The following is a 23802-nucleotide window of genomic DNA, read 5'->3' as shown; positions in this document are numbered from 1 at the left end:
TTTAATAGTCATGGAATTCTGAAAATCCACTTGATCTGTAAATCTAGGGAAGATTATACTTTTTTGTTTTTGAGATGGAGTCTCATTCTGTTTTGCCCAGGCTGGAGAGCAGTGGTGCGGTCTTGGCTCACTGCAACCTCTGCCTCCTGGGTTTAAGCGATTCTCCTGTTTCAGCCTCCCGAGTATCTAAGATTACAGGCGTGCACCACCACACCCAGCTAATTTTGTATTTTTAGTAGAGATGGGGTTTCACTATGTTGGCCAGGCTGGTCTCGAACTCCTGACCTCAGGTGATCTGCCTGCCTGCACCTCTCAAAGTGCAGGGATTACAGACATAAGCCACTGCTCCCGGACTTTGTTTCTTATTGAAGTGAAATTCACATAGCATAAATTAACCATCTTAAAGTGAGCAATTCAGTGGCATAAATACACATTCACATTGTTATGCAGCCGCCACTCCATCTAGTTCCAAAACATTCCATCACCTCAAAAAAGAACCCCACACCCATGAAGCAGTCACCTTCTACTTCCTGCTCAACCTAGCCCCTGGCAACCTCCAAACTACTGTCTCCATGGATTCACCTATTTTGAATATTTGTTTTGTATAAGTGGAAACATACAGCATGTGACCTTTTGTGTCCACTTTCTTTCACTTAGCCTGTTTTCAAGGTGCATCCACGTGATAGCATGTATCAGTACTTCAGTCCTTCTTATGGCTGAATAATATTTCATTATACATATAGTCCGCATTTGGTTCATCCATTCACTCATTGATGGACGTTCGGGTTGTGTCCACATTTTGGCTCTTAAAAATAGTGCATCTATGAACATTCATGGATGGGTATTGGGTTGAATACCTGTTTTCAATTCTTTGGGGTTATATACCTAGGAGTGCAATTGCTAGGTCATATGGTTATTCTATGCTTAACTTCTAAGAAATCTGTACTTCATTTTATATGAAACTCTACCAAAAATTGCTCATTATTGCAGAAAATCACCCTGCTAATGGGTGTACCTACATCAGCCTACATTCATGACGGCTGCATTCCCCTTTTTGTTTGGTTTTTATTTGTTTTTGAGACAGTTTCAGTCTGTTGCCCAGGCTGGAGTGCGATGGTGTGATCTCGGCTCACTACAATCTCTGCTGCTCTGGTTCAAGTGATTCTCCTGCCTCAGCCTCCTGAGTAGCTGGGATTATAGGCATGCACCACCACACCCAGCTGATTTTTGTATTTTTAGTAGAGACAGGGTTTCACCATGTTGGCCAGGCTGTTCTCAAACTCCTGACCTCAAGTGACCTGCCTGTCTCAGCCTCCCGAAGTGCTGGGATTACAGGTATGAGCCACCGCATCCAGACATGGCTGCTGTATTCCTGATGACTGACATACAGGTATATTCATCTGACTGTGGTATTACATCCAAGAATTTACATATTGGAAAATGTTATTTTACTATAAGATTATCTCCCTTTTATATTATAGCCAGGTCATGATATTATTTTTTAAGTGATTTATGAAGGTAAGCTATATTATCTATATACTTGATAGAAAGGAGCACTACAGTATTTTTAAAGAGAGGAATTAAGTCTGATAGAATTGAGAATCACAACCACAGACTGTTGAGCTGCATGCCAGGCTTTGCATTTGTGGAAACAAGATGACATTGATACCAATATACTAAAGAGGCCAGAGAATGTACACATTTTTCTGACAAAGCCCTGTGGTTTCTTTATCTATAGCCCAAAGGTTACAGGTATGGTAGCCGAGAAACAGTTTAGTACCAACTTGCAGATGATAATATTTATGGTGGGGATGATGGTTCTGCTCAGACAGAGAAATATTTTCAGGGCGTCTCTTCCTAAAATAGTTATCTTCCACAAACGCTTGATAATAATCCTCTCAGTAGCACACCATATATAGAGAGGGACGCTAGTCACAAATAATAGAGCAGAGAGAATTTTGAGAGGGTCAGCCTCCTTAAATTTCAGTTGCCAATCTGTGCAGCAGTAAATTAGAAACAGGGAAAGATAGAGCTGTAAAATAGTTGATGAAAACACTATACTTAAAACATCATCCTACCCACTAAATTCATGATTGTGGTTGCCTCTGAGGATGTGGTGGGAAAAATTCAATACAAAAAATACTTCAGGCTGGGTGCGGTGGCTCATGCCTGTAATCCCAACACTTCAGGAGGCCGAGGCAGGTGGATCACCTGAGTTCAGGAGTTTGAGACCAACCTAGCCAACATGGTGAAACCCTGTCTCTACTAAAAATGCAAAAAATTAGCTGGGTGTAGTGGCAGGTGCCTGTAATCCCAGCTACTCAGAAGGCTGTGGCAGGAGAATCGCTTGAAACCTAGACGCAAAAGCTGTAGTGAGTCAAGATGGTGCCACTGCACTCCAGCCTGGGTGACAGAGTGAGACCCTGTCTCAAAAAATAAATAATAATAGTAAACTTTGCAGAACACAGATTAGCATGTTGATATTTGTGAACTCTAGGGAAGTGAATATGGTTGTTTATGTATTAGGTTGGTTCAAAAGTAATTGCAGTTTTGGCCATTAAAGGTAAAGTTTACAGATACCTAACAGTAGCTGTAAACTTCTGAGTTATTTTCTCAAAATTAAATATGTATATATGTCTAAAACAAAAATCTTACAGCAATCCTAGTCAGAAATTGAGTATTCTTGATAGTTTATATAAAGCCCCAAATATGACTGATCTAGCTGAAACTAACAAGGATCACACAGATGTAGAGGACATGAGAACAGGATACTGAGAGAAAGATCAGGGGTCCAGATCAGAGGCATTTCTGACCCTTTCTGGAGTCTGGAGAAAGGTTCTAACAGTTTATCCCTCATACAGGATGATAGGCATTAATACTAGAGTCATATGCAATAGTAATTGCAGTCTGTGGTTTTATAGATGTTTAAATTATTGTTTTGTATTTTGTATCTAGATGGGTTCAGTCATTAATCTTTTATGTTTTCTGAGTGGCATCCAGAACTAAAAGAACTTTTCCAAGCACTGCTTAAGATAAATCTGAGGCCAGGTGGGACACAATTGACATTTCGGCTAAGAGTCTGATGTCTAAGAGAGGTGACCAGTAAGATGCCTGTGGTAGATTAAAGACAACCACAGATTCCTTGCTTCTCCTTCCATCAAAAAAGTGGGATATCTTCCATCCCTTGGAAACTGAGCTGGCCATGACTTGCTTGATCAATAGAGTTCAGAAGCAGTGATATTCTAGAACTTCCAAGGCTAGGTTATAGAAGTCTTGCAGCCTCGCCGTGCCTCTTAGAAGACTCAATCTGAGAGAAGCCAACAGCATGTAAGTCTGACTACTGTGAGACTGCCATCCTGTGAGGAAGCCCAAGCTAGATGAGCAGAGACAACTTGTGGAAAGAGAACAATGACCAGCTAGCACATGCTTCTCCAGCTGTTGCAACCCAGGCACCAGACATGGAAGTGAAAAAGTCATTTTGGACATTGCCAACCCCAGCAGATGCGACATGGAGAAAAACTGAGAAACCCAACGGACTTGTAAACACAGCCTCAGATATACATCCCCAGTTGAAATGTTCCAACCATCTCCAGCCATATGAACCATTGCAGTTATCAGGGAACTGAGATGAGCTGTTCCCTCTGAGCCCTGTCCAAATTCCTGACCTGTAAAATCTTGAGTGTAATAAATGTTATTTAATGCCACTAAGCCTTGGGGTGGTTTATTCCTCAGAAATTGATCACAAGAACACTGGCCCTAGCTGAATAGTGCCTTGAGATTTGTTTGCTTTCTAAATTGGCAGCAATTCGTATGTATCTTAAATGTCCATCTCAAGTTCTACATGAAAATAGACTTATTCCTGACATGCAGATAATTACATACTTTTGCGCGCACTCATATCTTGTCTTGTTATTTTGTTTTTTATATGCCCAAGGACAAACACAAAAGTTTGTTTCATGGACAGGGATTCTATGGGGATGGGAGGAAGGCAGGACAATTCCAGGATGTGTTGTTTGTTTGTTTGTTTGTTTTGAGACGGAGTCTAGCTCTGTCGCCCATACTGGGGAGTGCAGTGGCATGATCTCGGCTCACTGCAACCTCTGCCTCTCAGGCTCAAGTGATTCTCCTGCCTCAGCCTCCTAAGCAGCTGGGATTACAGGCACCCACCACCATGCCCAGCTAATTTTGCATTTTTAGTAGAGACGGGGTTTCACCGTGGTGGCCAGGCTGATCTTGAACTCCTGACCTCATAATCTACCCACTTCAGCTTCCCAAAGTGCTGGGATTACAGGCATGAGCCACCGTGCCCAGCCTTCCAGGGTTTTTAAAAAAGGAAAAGGTGGAAAATGCTTATATATCAAAATTAAATAGGTTTCATTCTTGCAAGACTTCTCAAAGCTCTTAGTATATAAATGTGCATTGTAAATTGCCAAGAAGTAAACAGAAAATGAAGCACCTCCCTAAATCTATTTGACCAGGAAACAGGTTTTTTTTGGTCCAGCACACCACCTTGCAGGATTAGTGTTTTACAGAACAACACCTCTTGACCAGAGCATCCAAGCTCCTTGCTGGCTTCAGTGTGTCTGTCTTGGTTTACAACCATTCAGTAGGCATGTGTGTGTTGTGTTGTTCTGGAAGCATCCGCACAGCAGTATGTTCTGGGAGGTGCACAATTCTCACAAGCCTTTTGGAAAGAAGCCAGAGGACAGCACAGATTTGAAAGTCATCAGGTGCACCCAGGCAAGGCCATATCCCACATCACACCCAGCATCTCTTCTGAATGGTCAGTTCAATTACCACACTGATGGTTAAATGTTTTTACCAACACCCCTGGGAGTATAAAGATTGGGAGGGAAAAAAGATGCCAGCAGTACTGGAAGCAGTCATGCCACCCGTCCTGTCATTGTTAAAAAATTATTTTGCCTTTGATTCTGGGAAGCACACGCCTGGGAATACTCCCCAGGCCTCTCACTTGACCCCAATAGAACTGTCCCTTTTATGCCACCAAATGAGTTTCGTGATTAGTCATGCCTGTTTCAGCTGGCTAAGTGCCCAAGCAGTGCCTGAGGCTGGTCCAAGTGTTTCTTCCACCAATTTGAGCTGTCAAATCCACTCATTTTCCTAGGTTAGTAGTGGCAGCACAGTCATCCTCAAAAGAGACATTTCCTGAGGGCCAAGGCTCACGTGCTCCCTAGAATCACATCCAAGTCTGACTCAGCCTGGGCTGATGCAGGCGGGAACCGCAATTAGGAATTCAGAGAAGCAAATCCAGCCGCTCCACACTTGGATCATTTCACTCCTGATGCTTGTGCCAAGTTACAGCTGACAGCCTGGCCATGTTTCCCTAGGTTCCCCATCCCCAGATTTAGAAAAGAGAGAAGAGTGTTCTTGCTGTAGTCATTGACTTTATAGTTTGGGAGTTTTCATATAATTTGGGGTTTAGGATTTTTTCATGGTTCAGGCAGGTCCCATATTTTACATCCCTCCCTCTGTTAGGACTCAGGATGTCGGATTTGATTTTGCATTTGCACACTTGTATCCTCCACTGGACTGCAGGCATAGTAACACTAGGAAGCCTCTTGTTCACCCCTATGTCCCCAGCACCCAGCAGAGAGCTACCAGGTGGTTGTGTCACCCTGGGTGTCTCATCTGCATTTCAGGCAGGAAGCAGAAAAAAAGAACAGATGAAGAACAAAACACATTTGTCAGCTAAGTCCACCCCCACTTAGCAGGAAAAAACAGTATCTATGAGTCCTAGAAATCCACTCAGAAGTCTTTACATCTCATTGGCCAGTACAGAGTAGCTTAGCCACCCCTGGAGTAAAGGAATCCATGCAAGGAAGGGGCAGAATTTGGTTTTGGTTTTGTTTTAAGACAGGGTCTTACTCTGTCACACAGGCAAGAGTGCAGTGGTGGGATCATGGCTCACTGCAGCCTTGGCCTCCCAGACTAAAGCGATCCTCCCACCTCAGCCTCCCAAGTAGCTCAGACTACAGTTGTATATCACTACACACTGCTAACTTTTTTTTTTTTTTTTTTTTTTTTGAGATGGAGTTTCGCTCTTGTTACCCAGGCTGGAGTGCAATGGCGTGATCTCGGCTCACCGCAACCTCCGCCTCCTGGGCTCAGGCAATTTTCCTGCCTCAGCCTCCTGAGTAGCTGGGATTACAGGCACGTGCCACCATGCCCAGCTAATTTTTTGTATTTTTAGTAGAGACGGGGTTTCACCATGTTGACCAGGATGGTCTTGATCTCTTGACCTCGTGATCCACCCGCCTAGGCCTCCCAAAGTGCTGGGATTACAGGCGTACACTGCTTTTTAAATTTTTTTGTAGCGACTATGTGGCCCAGGCTGGTCTCAAACTCCTGGCCTCAAGCTGTTCTCCCACCTTGGCCTCCCAAATTGTGGAGATTACAGACATGAGTGACCATGTACAAGTCATACTAATTTTTTTTTTTTTGTAGAGATGAATTCTTTGTTGCCCAGGCTGGTCTCGAACTTCTGGCCTCAAGTTATCCTCCCATCTTGGCCTCCCAAATTGTTGGGATTACAAGCATGAGTGACCACTCTGGCTGAGATTTTTAACTCAGTAGGCACATGTTTGCCCTAAACAAAATATGGATTCCTTCATAAGACAGACAGAAGACAGAATGGATGTTGAATCAGTAACTGCCGTGTTTGATGTTGATTGAAATGAAAAGATCGGGCTAATTTTTATTCATACAAATAAATAGGGTTTTTAAGAGATGTGTTTGGGCTTGTCCATCCACAGGTAAAGATATGGCTTAATTTTATTTATGTAAAATTCTGCTGAGAAACTTATACTCATCTGGCCAGTGGAAGCATCCAATTAGTGGGTGTGAGGACTTTCTTTTTAAATAAATCACTCAGTTGTCAGAAATTAGCACAGCCCCTCATCATTTGGGCTCCTTCATGAATCATCAGACCACATCCTTTTCCATTTATGTGTCTGTGTTGTGTTGCAAATTAAGTTTTAAAAGACTTTTTTTTCTCAAAGAAAATATAAAGAATAGAGTACCCCCCACAGCCACCACCCAGGAGAACGGACTATAGCTGCTGTCATTCCAGGAGGGCTTAATGATAGCACTCGATGTGTGTGTGGACAGCCGAGGCTTCCCTCCAAGTTGTCTCTCTGAATGGGCTTCAAGATGTTTTGACTATTATCTGTTACAAAGAAACTTACTATTAATTGCATATTGTCATAGCTCTTAGTCCAACATAACTGTTAGCCCAACAAAGCATTCTCTCCTCAGGATAAGGGGATGGGGACACAGCCTATTTTTCTTCCACTGGGTAAGTGGTTTCTCTAAGTTCCTCATTGCTCCATTCCTTAAGTTTTGTTGGAGAAAATCAAGTTGAGGAAGGACTCATTTTTCCCTGTGCGTGACTGCAGCTCTTTTCCAGACAGGAGTGAGGATGACCCTCCATCATCAGGATCCACCTATGTCAGGCCAACGGCAGGTGTGGTGTTTCTCAATGAGCCATACAGAGGACACCAAGGACACAGGCGTTAGAGCTACAAATGCTTCAGGTTGCTCCGATGGTGACGGTGACTGCTTCTTGGCCTCTTCCCCACATTCTGTTCTACCTCCCATGTGATCTGATGCTGGAGAAAGTGTGGTTTAGGGGGAGGCTGATGGGGAAGACCTCTGGGTAATGAGTCAAAAAGAGGAGGAGCAGAAGCAAGACAGAAATGTTTACAATGTTTAACTGGAGGGATATTAACTGTGACATAACTACAAGAAGAAAGTAACAACATCATTATTGTGCAAGATTCAGGAGTTTGACACCATATTAGACAAATGCAGGGAGATGAATCAATCGTACCCCCGGTTCATTCCCTATTCCTCCATAGACTGATCTCTTTTTTTTTCTTTGATATGTATATAAGTTCTGAGGTACATGTGCAGATCGTGCAAGTTTGTTACATAGGTATACATGTGCCATGGTGGTGTTTTGCTGCATCCATCGCCCCATCACCTACATTAGGTATTTCTCCTAATGCTATCCCTCCCCAATCTTCCTACCCCTGTTATTCCTCCCCTAGCCCCCCACACCCCAAGCCCCAGTTGTGTGATGTTCCCCTCCCTGTGTCGGTGTGTTCTCATTGTTCAACATCCCCTTATGAGTGAGAACATGCAGTGTCTGGTTTTCTATTCTTGTGTCAGTTTGCTGAGAATGATGGTTTCCAGTTCCATCCATGTCCCTAGCAAAGGGCATGAACTCATCCTTTTTTATGGCTGCATAGTATTCCACGGTGTATAAGTGCATTTTCTTTATCCAGTCCATAGACTGATCTTAAAATGTGGTTCCAATCACATCCTTCTCCTTCTTACTTATTTCCAAATGCTCCAATTGCCTGCTAGATAATGCCCATACCTCTCAGCCTGGCTGAGAGTTCTCACACAGATGGACCAGACCATGTCTCCTAGCATTGCTTCCCCACCCCCAGCCCTCCCACAGGTACACCGAGGCCACAGCGGACTGCCACTGTCCCCAAGCTCAGTGCACTTTCATGCCTTTGTACTCTGGCTCATGCTGCTCCCTCTTCCCAGATACCTTCTCTTCCTTCTTACCTGTTCATCCTTCATCACTTAAATTAAGTGTCATCTCCTATGTAATGCCTGTCCCAAGCCAGGATTCATCTGACCTCCTCTGAGCTCTATGCACTTGGCTCCTACCTCAACCACAGCACCAATCATATTGTATCATTATCATATGTCTAAATCCTCTATTGGGTTTTCCATAATCTCCTTCTCATCAAGAATTGTGTCTTATTGACTGGGATAGTCCCAGTAACCAGTACAGATAGAATGAAAAGTAGATTGTGTTGGGGGATGGGAGGAAGAAAGCATGGATAGAAGGAAGGAAGGAAGGAAGGAAGGAAGGAAGGAAGGAAGGAAGGAAAGAAGGAAGGATAGATGCATGGAAGGATAATTTGTATTATATTAATATTAGGTATCTCAGGCTATTGAAGAGGATCTACGTGCCTGTGAACTGAAAGAAGTCTGTAAACAAAGAATCATTGAGCTGAGACTCAAGTAATCCCAGTCTTAGTTGCTTTATAGGTCCCAGTGTCCCCAGCTAACAAGTGAGTAATGCATCTCCTGCTCTAATGTTCTATGAGCCAGTGATAGTCTAAACTATTGCCATGTTCTGCAGGAATGGAAATGTTCTAAAATTTATTCTGTTCAATAGGGTAGCCATTAGCCACATGTCACTACTGTGTACTTAAAATGTGACTAGTGCAACTGAAAAGCTAAATTTATGGTTTTGTTCAACCTCAATTAATTTTAATTGAATATTTAAATAACCACATGTTAGTGGCTACTATATTGAACAGCACAAGTATAAACCACTATGCTCAAAGCTTGTGTTATACTTCAGTGTATTGCTACTTAACACCATCAAAGACATTGCTACTCAGGCTCAAACTGCACAGATTCTTCTTGATGTGTTGATAAAGACACCGACATTGGTTGAATTGAGTGGTATTCTACCCTCTCTCATTTCTCAGCTAAACATAACTCTTCCACTGACTTTGGCCCAGCCAATCACATGTAGCTGGCCTGGGTCCAGACAGTTACAATGATGAAGATCAGCTCAGAGGTGCCCAACTAAAAGAGATCAAAACTTCCTGATGAATCTCAAAATATGACCTGATATATCTCTAATTTCCTTTAAGTCCTGTTGTTCAAAGTTGTCACCCCACTGAGGGCAAAAATGGTGTCCTATTCATCACATTTCTCGTAACATCCAGAGTCATACCTGGCATTTATCAAGTGATCATTAACATTTACGGAATTAATTGACCAGGATTGCAAATGGGGAGGAGCATTCTAGTGATAGGCTTCGACTCTCATGACCAACAATTGCACTCCCAAAAGCCTACCTACCCATACCTTCTGTGTTTAATCCTAGGCATTTGATCATTTGCTCAGGAGCTGAGATACAGAATACATAAGACAAAGTCCCTCCCTTCAAAGAATTCAGTTTAGTAGAACCAAGAGACACACAATTAATTCTAATTTTAGAAGCCACTTCCTTCAATAGACGTGCAGGTAAGAGGCAAATAAGAGCTCTTCATTTAAAACAGCTTAAGGATCTCTGGATTGGACATTGTGGTAGACACTGAGTTGCACCATGCAGATCCGCCTTCAATGAAGACTTGCTGCCCCAGCTGCTAGGAATGCTGAGGGCAGGCAGCCTCCAGAACCAGTCCTTCAGAGAGTCTTCATCCAGTTACTGGACAGTGTAGGAGTATACAGACCCAGTCATCCAGTCCCCATTCCAGATAACTATGAAGTCATTTTAGCTCCCAGAGTTGAACTAATTTGAGCTGAGGCTGTCCTTGGGCCTGCATTAGAAGCTCAATTTCTCCCTCTGCGTCCTTCTGATTCCTTCCTTTTCCTTCCTGGAGATCATCATTAATAAACCTCCTGCATGCTAAACTCCATGCTAAACTCCCTCTCGAGTCAGCTTCCCAATGAGCCCAACCTGCAGCAATCGTTACCACAAATGTAAGCGAAAACATGAGAATATCTAGAATTTAGGACTGCATCACTTCCCATCTGGCTAGCAATGAGACTCTAGCACTCACTGGTGGACAGTGGAACACTGAGCCCCTGGCACAATGCAGTGGTCCAGTCCAGTTGTAAAATCCGCTGCTGGTGGATTATTGGGATGGACACTAGCAGTGGGGTGGGTGCATTGCTATTGCAATGTACCAGATATTTGATGCAAGATGGCCATGTCTTCATACTCCTACACTATCCAGGAACTGGATGATGACTCTCTGAAGAACTGGCTTTGGAGGCTGCCTGTCAACAGCATTCCTAGCAGCGAGGGCAGGCAGCAAGTCTCTCACTGAAGGGGAATCTGTGGTGCAACCCAATGTCTACTACAATATCTAATCCAGAGATCCTTAAATTGTTTTCAATGAAAAGCTATTGTCTACCTTCTTGTGTGTGTGTGTGTGTGTGTGTGTGTGTGTGTGTGTGTGTGCAACAAGGCCGTTTTATTTCTCACTTGGGTGCAAGCAGACCGAATCCGAGAAAGGACAGGCGAAGGGAGTAAGGGTGGGAATTGGTTTTATAAGTTGGGGTAATTTTGGGGCGCGGGGGTGTTACAGAGCAAGATCAGTTACAGTGCTGGGGGTAGGGGCAAGGAGTATACGTGACCACAAGTTCAGTTACAATGGCAGGTTGGGTAAGGCGGAAGAACAGTTATGATGGCAGGATGGGGCAAGGAGCATTCACATTATCATAAGAACAGTTAAGATGGCAGGGTGGGGTGAGGGGCTTGTCCGGGGAAGCTCCGCTGGGCGATCAGGGACAACGGCCAACGCAGGCGGTGGGGTGGGAGACTATTAGCAGAGGCAGGCAGGACTTCAGACGTTCTGGTTCCAGGCTTGCATATGGAGACCTGACAGCCGCTGCACTCCAGTCTGGGCCACAGAATGAGACCCTTCCAGGTACTGAGGAACTTTTTGATATCAAGAAAACCCACGCAGGCCTCAAATTTCTTCCCTTCCATTGTCCACAATGACCTCTTTGGGCCAAACAACGCTTCAGCCTATTGTCTGCCTTCTTACCTGCACATCTATTGAAGTAAGTGGCTTCTACAATTAGAATTGATTGTGTGTCTCTGTTTCCTACTAAACTGTGAATTATTTGAGGAGAGTGATTTTGTTGTATATATTCTGTATCCCAAATCCTGAGTAAATGGCCTGGGTAATATGCCAGTAATCATAATTATAAGGATGGCAGGGTGCGGTGGCTCACACCTGTAATCCCAACACTTTGGGAGGCCGAAGTGGGTGGATCACCTGAGGTCGGGAGTTCGAGACCAGCCTGGCCAACATAGAGAAACATCGACTCTACTAAAAATACAAAAATTAGCTGGGTGTGGTGGTGTATGCCTGTAGTCCCAGCCATTTGGGAGGCTGAGGCAAGAGAATTGCTTGAACCTAGGAGGCGGAGGTTGCAGTGAGCTGAGATCACACCATTGCACTCCAGCCTGGCAACAGAGTGAGACTCTGTCTCAAAAAAAAAAAAAGTAATTACAAGGACAATGATGGCTATTACTAAGCTTTGCTGACACAGTGGTCCCCCCTTATCCTTAAAGGATACATTCCAAGACCCCCAATGGATGCCTAAAACTGTGAATAGTACCAAACCCTATCAATACTATATTTTGTTAATCTGATGACTGAGATGGCTACTAACTGACTGACAGGTGGGTAGCATCTACAGCATAGATCTGATGGACAAAGGGATGATTCATGCCCCAAGTGAAATGGACTGGATAGCATGAGATATCATCACGCTATCCAGAATAGCATGCAATTTAAAATGTATGCATTGTTAATTTATGGAATTTCCCAGTTAATATTTCTGGACCGTAGGTGGCCACAGGTAACTGAAATCAGGGAAAGCTGAACTTGGATAAAGAGGGAAGCACTGTAGTCTGGAAAAGAAGAAAGAAAACGCTGAGAGGATTCATCCCAACCTTCTCAGTAGGATAGAAGGAGGTTATTGTCTGCTGCAGTAGGAGAGGACAGAAAGCTGAAGACCAGCTGTAGGAAGGAATTGTCAAAACAGCTGAGTCCTAAGTTTAAATTCCTAACCTAGGAAGATCTGCTGTGCCAGGGTCAGGGCTGTGGATAGGATAAAATGGGACCCTGACTCAAGGAATTTGAATAGCTGGGTTAATCCCCCACCTCCCAAATTTTCCAAGGCTGTAAAAGTGGCTCATTTCCCTATTAAAAAACAACACTCCACCATTGGGTGGGCATTATGAGTCTTCTCCCTGCAAGACCACAACTGGCTTACATGAGATCTGCCCTCACCTCTCTTCTTAGCCACCAATCCTCTAACTAGGGTGAGTTAAATTACAACATAACCCAGCCCACGACATACTGTACCTGATAAGGTAAAAATAAAGAATTGTACCCTTGAGAAGCTCCAAGACCTAGCCGGCATGTACCAGCAGGACCGAGAGGGTGCATACAGAATTGTATTTTGATGGTGCTTAATTAGGAAGTTGAAATATAAGGCTGGATGAATAAGTGTTTGTCCATTTGAGAGCCTCTCCCAGGATAAAAGATCTAATACTCTGGCAGGAACCATAGAAGATAGTGCAAGCTCACATTTAGATGACTCCTAGAAGAACAAAAAGGGCAATGCTCACGTGAAGTGAGGTGGAAATGCCAGAACTGCCATGGCTGATGGTGGAAGAAAGGATAAAACGTCTCAGGAACAGCAGAGAGGCTGGAGTGGATATACTAAGAAAGGCCAGGAAAATCATAAAAGACGATTATGTTCCAAAAGAAGACCCTAAAAAATGTGCTAGTGAGAAGGGCATTAGTATCACTAAGAAATGCAGTGGTGTGGCTCTACCGTCTCAGCCAGGACTGACAGTAGGAAAGCCCACTACAGAACGAGGCTCTCTGATATTAATGGGATGAAAGGACTCCTAAACAGCAGAGGCAAGTTGACAACTCAGAACCTTTAGGAGCCAGGTGGATTCAGTTATCACGAGCAGCAAGACTGGAGCAGGGAGGTTGGAGGAGGTTGCCCTGCAAAGAGGTTATGCAGCTGGTTTCTAGAACATGAATACCTATGGGCAAAATAGACAGGCAGCCAACAGGGGCACTACTCAATTGATACTAACTAAAGAAATCATCAACTGATAATCAGATGACTAAGGGTGGTTATTCCAATATCACCGTTCCTTGCCCATTTTATGACCCAGAGTCCATATACTGAAGAAGAGATCAAGTCCCAGGAGAAAGGACTCTATAATACCACAGCAGGCACACACACACACTTTTGATTCCCCCGGTTCTTTCCCAAAAGGATCTTCGACCATTTACTCAGACAACTGAACTGGAGAAAGGAAGATAACCCAAACATTTTGAGGAATGTTGGACGCAAGATCCAAATTGACACTGATATCCAGAGACCTTTCGGAGGAGGAGCCTGTGGGAGCGAGATTATAAATGGAACCATGGCCAAGGTTTAAGTCACAGTGGGTCTGCTGATACCAGGGATCCATCTGGTGGTCATTTCCTCAGCCCCTGACTGTGTAATCAGAACTGATATGCTTGGTGGTTACCAAACATTGCATCTTTGGTCTGTAGGGTAAACATTAACCCCAGGGGAAACTTCTACCTGCTACCTCCTAGACAAGAAAATAAAAAACAAAATCACAGCCAAGGAGTGTGACAAAAAGTAGGCCCTCAGGATCTAAAGCTGTACTCCCAATGTAGCCCTAACCACATGTGGCTATTGAGGATTTGAAACGTTGTTAGTGCACCTGAGAGACAAATTTATTATTATATTTTTCTTTTTTTTTTTGAGACAAAGTCTCACTCTGTACTTGGGCTGGCATGCAGTGGTGCGATCTCCACTCACTGCAGCCACGTCCCCAGGTTCAAGAGATTCTCCTGCCTCAGTCTCCTGAGTAGCTGGGACTACAGGTGCCCACCACCACGCCTGGCTAATTTTTGTATATTTAGTAAATATGGGGTTTCACCATGTTGGCCAGGCTAGTCTTAAACTCCTGACCTCAAGTGATCCACCTGCCTCAGCCTCTCAAAGTGCTGGGCATGAGCCACTGCACCTGGCCTTATTTTATTTTAATTCATAAAATGTTAAAACTTGTATGTGATTCAGGTATTGGAAAACTTTTAAATATTTTTGGAACAAGTTGAGCATGTGAGTCTACTTTTTCAGTTGTAAATTTCATGAAACCTAAATACAGATTAGTGTTTCTGATAAAACTTTATTATATGACTTGTAATATACTATAAGTATTAATACTTCATACCCAAAGAAAACTATTAAAAATCTCATTAATATTTTATGTTTATTACATATAAGATTATTTTTAAAAGGTTGATTTAAATAAAATATATTACTAAAGTTAATTTTACTGCTCTTTTTTACTTTTTTAATGTGGCTACTAAATATTTTTAAATTACATATATGGTTTGTATTATATATACAATGAAAAGCATTGTTCTAACGGATGCAGAGTTTGTGGTTCCGATCATGTCCCCATTTATTTCACCAGTCTGGCCCCTGCAAAAAGCAGACAGATACTACACCATAGCTGTGCTCCATCGCAGACTCAACGGGTAGAGGGCCCAGTTGGCAGCTGCCATGTGCTTTCCCTCCCAGAACAGATTAACAGTGGCTTAGGTCCATGCTGTGTGTTCTTTGACTTGACAAATGTGTTCTTCCCCATCCTTATTTAAAAAGACAATTCGCATTCACATGGAATAGGCAATAGTACACATTTACAATTTTGCTACAATGGACTCTGACCTGGGTTCAAACTCCAATTTCTACCCACTGTGCCTTTGGCAAGTGACCTCCCCAAACCTTATATTGTCCCATATGTAAAACTGGATTGTGTGCACATCACAGGGTTGCTATGAAGACCCACATGAGCTAAGATGTATAAAGTGCCTGTCCTAAAGTAAGCAATCCATAATTACAGGTGTCTCTTCCCCTCAGTGGTCAGAGAGAAAAATCTTGCATGCTAAGGCAGGTAAAACACCTACTTAAGTTAGAGTAAATAGAATAGTACTTCCATTTTGTTATGATACATACTGGTAAGTGCAGGGAGGGCTGGAACTTAGCCTAACTGTATCTCAGTTGCATAACAGAATTACTTTAGAAAGTTTTTTAAAGAGCCCAGGTACAGTGGCTCATGTTTGTATTCTCAGCACTTTGGAAGGCCAAAGCGAGAGGATCATTTGAGGTCAAGAGTTCAAGACCAGCCTGGGCAACACAGTGAAACTCCTGTCTCTACTAGCTGGTGTGGTGGCATGTACTGTAATCCTAGCGACTTGGGAGGCTGCGACAGAAGAATCACTTGAACCCAGGAGGTGGAGGTTGCAGTGAGCCAAGATCACACCACTGAACTCCAGCCTGAGAGCAAGACAGTCTCAAAAAAAAAAAAAAAGAAGAAAAAGAAAAGAAAGTTTTCTAAAGAAATGGATGATCAGGCCCCAATCCCAGAGATTCTGACTCAATTTCAATTTTAAAATTTATGCTCAATTCAATTATTGGAAAACTTTTATCATTATTACTATTATTTGTAGAGACAGAATCTCACTGTGTTGCCCAGGCTGGTCTTGAAATCCTGGGCTCAAGTGATCCTCTCAGCCGCAGCCTCCCAAAGTGCTGGGATTACAGGGCACGCACCACCTCGCCTGGCAGGAAAACTTTTCAATACATTGAGAACAACTGGTCTCAGGTAACACCCAGGTATTTTTCAAGAGTTGCCCCAGCTGATGCTAACATGCAGCCAGGGTTGAGAGCCACCTTTCCTACCGGGTCATTTTGTCCTAAGTCTTGAATAAGTGATCTCTCCTCCTGTCTGCCTCTCAAAATAAAAACTGAGTGCCCATCAGTCACAGATAAAGATTAATGAGATCACTGTATCTAGTTTGTTCTTTGAGATCCTTAGTAACAGAAGGGAAGTTCAAGATATCATTGGGCCATTGTCATTATTATCACTTCCAGTTTCAAGTAGGAATTAGAAGTCGGAGACAGATCCCTTCTCCCCCACTCAGTCTTCCCCAGTCCTGGATGTATTATTCTGAGTGTGTTGTGAGGGCTGGTGCCGTCGGAAGTTTCTGAAGCATATTAATGTGGAGGCCAGCCCAGCGCAGGTGTGAGCTAGAGTCTGATGCTGTTTGCCATTAAATACAGCAACCCTGGTGTCAGCATATTTGCAACACATTTCAAGTTTGGGTCAGGAGGCCAGGAGCTGATGATGGATTTATTTATTTATTTATATATTTATTTTGCTTACTGGCAAATTTGAGATTTGTAGGGTTCTCAAGCTGCTGCCATCAAACCATCAGGTTATGGAGAGTAGGCATCAATGGAGAGGGAAGAAAATAGATTCTGGTGGCGACATTCTGTCTGGTCAGCTCATCACCCTTCCCCCCAATTTTCCTTCCCCATGGTAAAGCAAGGCAGTAAGAGCTGACAACTGAGGCAGAGGAAATTGTCATTGGCCTGCTGACAGGGACACTGGCAAGAGCCACTTCTGCCATGGAGCAGCAAATCAACTTTCCATTTTGTATTAACTGTTCAGCCAAATTTTCACAGCTGCTTGGCACCCAAAATGGGTGTGGTCAATTACCACCAGGGCCTGTACTGACAATGTGTATTCTACCTTTCATTGCCAAGGCCCCCTCACTAAGCTGACATAGAGAGTCAAGAAGGGCTGGGCATGGTGGATCATGCCTGTAATCCTAGCACTTTGGGAGGCCAAGGTGGAAGGATCAGTTGAGGCCAGGAGTTCAAGGCCAGCCTGGGCAACATAGTGAGACCCCCCCATCTCTATTTGGGAGGCTGAGGCAGGAGGCTTACTTGAGCTCAGGAGGTCAAGGCTTCAGTGAGTCATAATCACACCACTGCACTCCAGCCTGGTTGACAGAGCGAGATACAATTTAAAAAAAAAAAAAGGCAGGGGGCTTAAGGTCTTCCAGGGCAGGGGCCAACCCTCGCACTGTTAGTTTATGGCTAACATGGTTCTCACACACACACACACACACACACACACACACACACTCACTTTGGGGAAATGTTTAAGTCATGCTATTTCTAATCTCTGTATCTTTTTACTAAAAACAGAAAGAAAAAGCCACCAATTCTCAGTAGAAGCAGAAAATCTTGGAATTGGAAGGACCTGAGAGGTGCACTAGTCTAAGCTCCCATTCAATGCCACCCACGTCATCCTCCCTGGGGGAGGCATCTTCCTATCTTGCTTGGTGGTCTCCTATGATGGAAAACTCCCTTGTGGCCAGGAACCCACTGGAATGTCCAAGGCCCTTGTGGGGGTCAATGGGAGTGGGCCACGTGGTGCCCAGATGAAATACTGTTTCCGAGTATATCTGCAGGTGTTTCCAGATGAGGTTAGCATCTGAATCAGTGGACTCGGTGAAACAGATCACCCTTTCCAACAACTGGCATCATCGAGTCCCTTGAGGGTCTGAATAGAACAAAAGTCCAAGGAAGGAGGAATTTACACTCTGTTTTTTCCTGCCTCTTCTTGAGCTGAGATAGCTCCTCTCACTTTCTCCTGCCCTCAGAATGGCATTTACACCACCAGTTCCCCTGGCTCTCAGGTCTTCAGACTGACCGCATCACACCACTGGCTTTCCCAGGTCCCCGCCTGACAGACGGCAGAAGTCCTCCATAATCACAAGAGCCAATTTCTCACCATAAACCTCCTTTTATAAATTACATGTATAGAAATCAATATCTATCACCAGTAAGATCTATTGCCTGGTTGCCCTGAAAAACCCTGACTCAGACAAGCCCTGTCCCCAACCTACTTCAAATAAATGTCTTCACTGTGGTTTCAAAATGTAGTACACCAAAAATTGTTCAAAGTGCTTCCGAGAAAGCAGAGCAACCCGTGCAGCTGCCTGGCTCTGCGCACCAAGGACGCCCAGTGGCAAACACAGAGTCAGAAATCGCAGCCACGGATGCATCGGACACCTGGAGCTGCTCAGCACTCACGCTTTTCAGCTGCCTGGAAAGTCCCCCTGGAGAGCAGCGCAGACGGGGCTTTGTTTTCCTCTTGCCATTTCTTTTTCGCTTTTCCTTTGAACATTTTCAAATCCTTTTTTCTCTTCCCACCCATCTGGCAGCCACTGCCCGTCCAAAAGCTGTGAAACTCTGTGGCTTCACAACCCACATTCCATCCTGAAACAGTATCTGCTCTAAGCCCCGAGATGATGCCGCTTGCTCTCTGCTGGAAGGGCATGTATTTTGTGTGGTGTAATGGAAGGAGAGAGGGGTTTGCAGTGACTGAAGATTGGACTCAAAATCTAAACCTCCCACTTACAGCTTTGTGCCCTTGAGAAAATTAATGAGCCTCTCTGACTATTCTCTCCTCTGTAAAATGAGGTTGATACCTATCTTTGAAAAGTTAAGAAGGCCAGGATAGGTGGCTCATGCCTATAATGCCAGCACTTTGGGAGGCTGAGGTGGAAGCATCCCTTGAGCTCAGGAGTTTGAGACTAGCCTGGGCAATATAGTCAGAACCTGCCTCTACAAAAGGGCATGGTGACAGATGACTGTAGTCCCAGCAACTCAGGAGGCTGAAGGGGAAGGATCACTTCAGCCCCAGAGGTCAACGCTGCAGTGAGCCGTGATCTCGCCACTGCACTCCAGCCTGGGCGACAGAGCGAAAACCTGCCTCAAAACAAAAACAAACAAAACCTGCCCCTTCCTTGCCTGGATTTCTTTACTCCAGGGGTGGCTAAGTCACTCTGTCCTGGCCAATCAGATGTAAAGATTTCTGAGTGGATTTCTAGAACTCACAGATACTGTTTTTTTCCTGATAAATGGGAGTGGACTTAACTGACAAACGTGTTTGGTTCTTCATATTTTCTGCTTCCTTCTTGAAATGCAAATGGGACACCCAAGGTGATGCAGCCACCTGGTAGTTCTTTGCTGGGTGCTGGGGACATAGGGGTCACAAGGGGCTTTCTAGTGTCACTACACTTGCAGTCCAGTGGAGGACACAAACGTGCAAATGCAAAATCACAATCCAACATCCTGAGTCCTAACAGGGAGAGGGAGGGATGTAAAATATGGCACCAGCCTGAAACACGAAAAACACACACCCCAAATTATATGAAAACCCTCAAATTATAAAATCAATGCCTACAGAAGGAACATTCCCCTATCTTACCTAAATCTGGGGATGGGGCCAGGAGTTCAAGACCAGCCCGGGCAACATGGCAACTCAAAAAATATATATATAAATACATCAGGGCGTGGTGGTGTGCCTGGGACAGAGGATCACTGAAGCAAGGCGGCAGTGAGCTGAGATCATGCCACTGCTCACCCCAGCCTGGGTGACAGAATGAGACTTTATCTAGGAAGGGAAGGGGAGGGGAGGGGAACAGAGGGGAAGGGAGGGGGCAGATCAAGAATAAAACTTCCAAGAATATTGGGTGAAGATTGAAACAAATTTTTTAAAACTTTGAGTCAAGACTTTGGTATCAGACAAGTGTGGGTTCAACTCTCAGCTTTGTGTTTTACTCCCTCTTTAACAAGGGCAATTTATATAAAGATTCCTATGAGAAATAATCAAGGCAATACATGTAAAGTGCTTGGCACAAAGTACATGTTTAATAAACCTTGTAATGAGGATGGTGCTCCCCAGGGGTTAAAGTTGGTACAGAGATTACTTAAGAAACAGAAGCAATATTGTAATCCAGAATTCAAAATTGAACCAATAAGATACTATTTTTTACCTAACTGCCACTGACAAACATTGATAAACATCTAATGCCTAGTATTGGTGAGAATATGGGGGAAAGGCCCTTTCATGCCATGATAATAGAAGTACAAATTGATACAAACTTTCTGAAGCCAATTATAGCAACTCACATCAATAGTCTTAAAAGTGTACAAACCCTTGACCCAGAAATTTTACTTCCAAGAGTTTATCTAAGGAAATTACCATGAATGCGTGCCAAGACAGATACCCAAATACATTCACTAAGGATTGTGAATGATTAGCAAAAGTTGAAGGGGATGGGGAAGGAAAACTCAAATACCCAACAAAAAAGACTAAAGAAATGATGATAGAATACCCAGAAGCCAGGCTGGGCACAGCGGCTCACACCTGTAATCCCAGCACTTTGGGAGGCCAACGTGGGCATATCAATCCCAGCACTTTGGGAGGCCAAGGTGGGCATATCATTTGAGGCCAGGAGTTTGAGACCAACCTGGCCAACATGGCAAAATCCTGTCTCTACTAAAAATACAAAAATTAGCCAGGTTTGGTGGTGCATTCCTGTAATCCCAGCTACTTGGGAGGCTGAGCCAGGAGAATCACTTGAACCCAGGAGGCAGAGGTTTTAGTGAGCTGAGATCACACCACTGCACTCCAGCCTGGGTGGCAGAGCAAGACTCTGTCTCAAAAAAAGAAAAAAAAAAAAGAGTACTCAGAAGTTATTGACAATGACATAGTAAGGACTGAAGGACACAAGAAAATTTTTACAACGTATTTTAAAATTTAAGAATCTGGTTTCAGAACACAGGGAAACGTCTACCATTCAATAAGAAAAATGCCATAGATACACTAAAATATCATATGCAGTCATCCCAGGCAGTGGGAATAATAGCTACAATCATCCTTTAATTATTGGATTTACATATTTTTAAACTGTGCCTTGAAAGAACATGTGTTGTTTTTTGCAACTTTGAGGAATAATTAAGAGAACAGGAAGTCCTCCCTCAGCACCTGTGGCCGCCCGATTCCTGAGGGTCGGCCCCACACAGGCGCCACACGAGATAGAGATCATACCTCATGCTTGCTTCTCTGCTCCATGGATTCCAGGCTGTCCATGGAGTAAGGTCTTCTCCTTGCGAAGATCAATTTCAGGGAATATTTATGCGACCACTCCTGAAAATGCCTGTAAAAAGATTTTTTTTTTCCAAATGTGAATTGTTCTTTAACAAGTACAGCAAAGCAAGAAAACATTATTTTTGGAAACAAATGAAATATATCCAAAAAAGCTGTGGAACGTAGTGGTGGAAACAAACACGTTTCTATATCTGTGCATCCACTTCTCTTCCCACCTAGCGTTTTCCAGTAAGGGAATCATTTTTGTAACCTCCGAAAATGTCACTGTGGGGGCAAAAGTGACTTGTTTCAGGGCCAGGCTTGAGTGCTAGGAAGGTGGGATTGGGCTCCAAGCCCTGAGACCTGCACTACCTTAGAAGTGCTGCAGAGAAGAGACTGGATGCCTTTTTGTTATGTTAATGGCCTTTAGCTTGATGCCTTTTGGCTGTACTCTGTTTTGGAGAAATAAATTAAAGGTGTTAAGCTGAGAAGAGTTAAAATTGATTTCCTCTTTGTGCTTTTCTATATTTCCCAAATTTTCTAAAACAGAGATGAATTACCACTGTGACTAGGTCATTGTTATTATTTTGTAAGAGAGGGATGAGGTGACAGCCACAGCTACCTCATGGTGTCATTTCAAGTGCCCTGCGAAGATCTCCGTTGCCTCCCGAGGCTGCCTGAAATACTTTTCACTGAAAATAGGGACTTTCATCTCAATGAGATAAAGCTTAAAATTCAAAATTCTGGACCAGAGATGGAAAAGGACATGTCCCTATTTGCACACTGTGGTGTAAATATCTAATCATACTTTGCTGGGCTGTACCTTGGGAATGGGCTCTTTATTTAGGGGTTCATAGCTTCAGCCTCCTCTCCTAACTCCTTTTTTCCTTTTTTCTTTTTTTTTTTTCACCCGAGACAGGGTCTGGCTTTGCCATCCAGGCTGGACTGCGTTGGCACAGTCACAGCTCACTGCAGCCTCAACCTCCCGGGCTCAAGCAATCCTGCCACTTTAGCCTCCTAAGTAGCTGGGACTACAGGTGTGTGCCACCATGTCCAGCTGATTTTTGTATTTTTTGTAGAGACGGAGTGTCACCATGTTGCCCAGGCTGGTCTTGAACTCCTGGGCTCAAGCAATTCGCTCACCTCAGCTTCCCAAAGTGCTAGAATTACAGGCACATGTCAACGTGCCTGGCCCCTAACTCCTAACACAACTCTCTAGTCCGGGGTCCCCAACCAGTACTGGTCCTTGGTCTGTTAGGAACCAACCGGCACAGCAGGAGGTAAGCAGCAGGTGAATGAGCAAAGACACATCTGTTTTTACAGCTGCTCCCCATGGCTCCCATTACAACCTCAGCTCCACCTCCTGTCAGATCAGCAGCAGCATTACACTCTCATAGAAGCACGAACCCTATTGTGAACTGTGCACCTGAGAAATCTAGGTTGCGTGCTCCTTATGAGAATCTAATGCCTGATGATCTGTCACTGTCTCCCATCGCCCCCAGATGGGACTGTCTAGTTGCAGGAAAACAAGCTCAGGGCTCCCACTGATTCTACATTATGATGAGCTATATAATTATTTCATTATATATTACAGTGTAATAATAATAGAAATAAAGTGAGCAATAAATGCAATGCGATCGACTCATCCCGAAACCATCCCACACCCTGGGTCCATGGAAAAACTGTCTTCTACAAAACCAGTCCCTGCTGCCAAAAGGTTGAGGACCACTGCTCTAGGTCCTGTGGGTTGATTTTGCTCTCCGTTATGGCTAGGTAAACAGAAATGAACACCCAGCCATTGGTCATGGGTGGGCAAGGATGGTGCCTTACAATTAACCCAAAGAGCACTGTGCACGGCACTGCTCCCCCTAGCTCCAATAGAGGCATGGGGTCAGCTAGTCCAGCTCCCCAAGTCTGAATTCCCCATTCCCTTGGTCTCAGAAAGGTACTGAAGCCCCACGTTCAGTTGGATGAGGAACGTCCTAGACCTCAGTGCTCCACAGGAGTGACCCTAAAGCCAGACTCACTGCCAGGTCCACCTGAATGGTCTCCTGGGTTACTGCTCAAGTGGCCCAAGGTTTGAAGCCACTATGAGCGGGCATCAAATCCTAGCTACCCTCCTCCTTTAGGTCACCTTGGCCTCACTCTTCACACTCGCTGACCTCAGCTCCCTCACTGGTAGTGAAGGATATGGGTCACACCCTAAGCTCAATACACAGTCATTATTATTCATGAATTCATTAGCTGCCTTATTTCCACTTCCAGATGCAGACTTGTTTACAGCCCTGGATATAAAGGAATCGAAGACCAAGAACGTAATGGCTATTAGGTTATATTTGTTACAGTTCTCATCATTTTTCTCGTCTGGTCCACTGATCCACAAA

The 23802-nt window shown here is 44.0% G+C and overlaps 1 long non-coding RNA gene across 2 annotated transcripts in view; it reads right to left on the bottom strand.

The window, feature by feature from the left end:
• LOC135273650 (uncharacterized) overlaps nt 1-23802 on the bottom strand; it is a 240019-nt gene that overhangs the window by 137255 nt on the left and 78962 nt on the right. For both annotated transcript variants that reach the window (XR_010341421.1, XR_010341420.1), the window contains exon 2: nt 21380-21488. This is a non-coding gene — a long non-coding RNA (uncharacterized LOC135273650). The remainder of the gene's footprint in view (nt 1-21379; nt 21489-23802) is intronic.

This window comes from Aotus nancymaae, unplaced genomic scaffold, assembly GCF_030222135.1.
Source record: "Aotus nancymaae isolate 86718 unplaced genomic scaffold, 86718_ANA_hifiasm-v0.15.2.pri h1tg000008l, whole genome shotgun sequence".
NCBI classification, from domain to species: Eukaryota; Metazoa; Chordata; class Mammalia; order Primates; family Aotidae; genus Aotus; species Aotus nancymaae.
The sequence above is the reverse complement of the archived record's forward strand: the minus strand, read 5'-3'. Positions and strand labels throughout refer to the sequence as shown.